Consider the following 2,624-nt stretch of genomic DNA (forward strand, 5'->3'; position numbering starts at 1 on the left):
AGTTACCAAGCTAGGGGATTTTTGATTCAAACCCATGTAGAACGTAATTTTAGTCACTTGTGTCCATAACGTAAATCATTTATAAAAAATAGCGCATGTATTCTCAGCCCAAAAATATTTAAAGTTTAAAAGGGACTATATACTCACCTAATGTATTTTGTAGTAAAAATACATATAACACCATTGGTAACTTATAAGGTTGGCCTTCGGATTCACGAACCTATATCAGTTGTATATATATATTAATACACATAGTCGTAATCGAACAAATTGATAGACTACATTTTCAATTATATGTTATATATATATTTATTTTATAAGCTTATTAATATTTAAACACCTAGTGATATTAATCTATATATATCGAAAATCAATAATTTGATATATATATAATATTAATATAATTATGTAATATGTATTTTAATATACAAAATATTTACTTGTTAGAATAATAGTTTTGATAATATTGATTTAATAATAATAATACTAATTTTATTAGTAATGATAGTACTAATACCAAAAATAGAAACGATGATAACTTGTATTATTTTCATAATATTATTAATGATAAAAATCCTTAATTATAATAATTATAATACTTATACTAATAATAATAGAAGTCTTATTAATAATAATAATTTTATTAATTATACTACATAAGATTGATACATATAATAATATTAATAATAATAATAATAATCGTAATCATAATTGTTAGCAAGGGTAATAATAATCAATTTAAAAATTGATTACTACCTTTAATATTCGAAATAAAAAGAATTGCCTCCACCAGGTCTCGAACCCGCGACCTCTAGGATACACATACGCCACCCTAACCATCAGGCTACTGCCTGTTTTTCTGTTTTTAAACCAATCCAATTAAATATAACCCGTCCTCTTGTTCATCTCCTTCTTCATCATTATGATCGACCCATCATGAAACCCAGTTTCCAGCAATTCGTTGGATTTATTTAGGATCTTTTAAACGTAACGAACCACAGTTAAACGTTTACATTAAATTAACAGTTTCAATTAAATCAGAAAAAAAATAATTAAACGGTTTAGATACACGATATTAACTCAATCCTTGATTCCAAGTTCCAGATACTTTTAGCTTATGAATATAACATGAATTATACTCTAAAGCTTCATTATAAACTTTCTGAACCCTTAATTAATCTTAAAACATCAAACTGAACTTAAATTTCGCGAAGAACAATATCATCGATTTTTTTTTGATAAACATCTTTGACTACGAAATTGATAACCAATACTAAAAACTGAAGCTTGTAAATTTGGAGATGAATTAAACGAAAGTTTCCTAACCAAACTACAATTATAGATTTCGGATTTGATTCAAAGTTTGAGTTTTTTTTTTAAAAAAAATATCAAGAACAGAGTAAAACGAACAGGTGCTTTCTTTTCTTTCTAATTTTTCTGTTTTTTTTTTTTTCCTCACGAAATAGATAGGATGTATATATATATAACACGTTTGTAATCAGTCACTTACAGCAACAGATTCGATTAATTGTCTTATTGCTAGAACTCGTCGACAGGAACCTCACGGACCAACAGCAAACGTTTTGTCAGATAGGTATTGAATTAAATAAATATTCAGTATTCCTTAATCAGTATCCTATATATATCTGTGTATTACATAATTGGATTTTTTTATACTTATCTGTTATATGTATGCGTATTTGTGATGTAAATATCTAATATAACTGTAATTTATTATTTATCTATTATACAAGACTGTCTTTGCTTATACCTATGTTTCTAAAAATGTATACTCAATATTTATAATAATTATTTATATAAGAAACAATAATAATCTTATATAAAATAATAATAATAATACTTATAATTCATTAAATAATAAAAAAATCTAATTATATTAATAATAGTAATTATTATTTATAAAAGTATTAATATCAATAACAATAAGTTGTATTATATTAACATTTATTTTAACAAAATTAAAAAAAAATGTTGGTAATAATATTAATAATAATAATAATAATTAATATTTACACATTTTAATATAATACAATACACATATAATTATCTTTTAATTCCGTCAATAACTATATCGATCAATTATTGAAACAAACGCGTTTATGTAAAGTATCAAATATCTAATATCTTGTTAACATTTTTAATTACCAAGAATATATTATATAAACGTATTAGGATACACATAAATATTCGTGAATCGCCAGGCATGGTCAAAAGGGTACTAGTCATCCAAATATAAATTTTAGACTTTCTAAACTCAACAGTGAGGTTTTTGCTTATCGTGTCGGAAACATATAAAGCTTAAGGTTTAAATTTGGTCGGAAATTTCCGGGTCGTTACACCATTTCTTTCAAAAAATAGCTGAATGAGTTAATCATATAGAATTTTTAGAAGTAGCCAAAAAGTATTTTGTAGCTTAATATGAACTTATTATTATAAAAGCTTTTTCTTCATATTAGCGTTTTATAACTGTAATAATGTTCATACTTAGCAGCTAACACACGAATTAACTACTAAAATTCTTAATATGAAAAACTATGGTAAGTTATTACGTTACTACGTAATAATAAGTTGTAATGATAATAATAATAAACATTCCATGCTTA

This window comes from Rutidosis leptorrhynchoides, chromosome 7 (genome assembly GCF_046630445.1).
Source record: "Rutidosis leptorrhynchoides isolate AG116_Rl617_1_P2 chromosome 7, CSIRO_AGI_Rlap_v1, whole genome shotgun sequence".
NCBI lineage: Eukaryota > Viridiplantae > Streptophyta > Magnoliopsida > Asterales > Asteraceae > Rutidosis > Rutidosis leptorrhynchoides.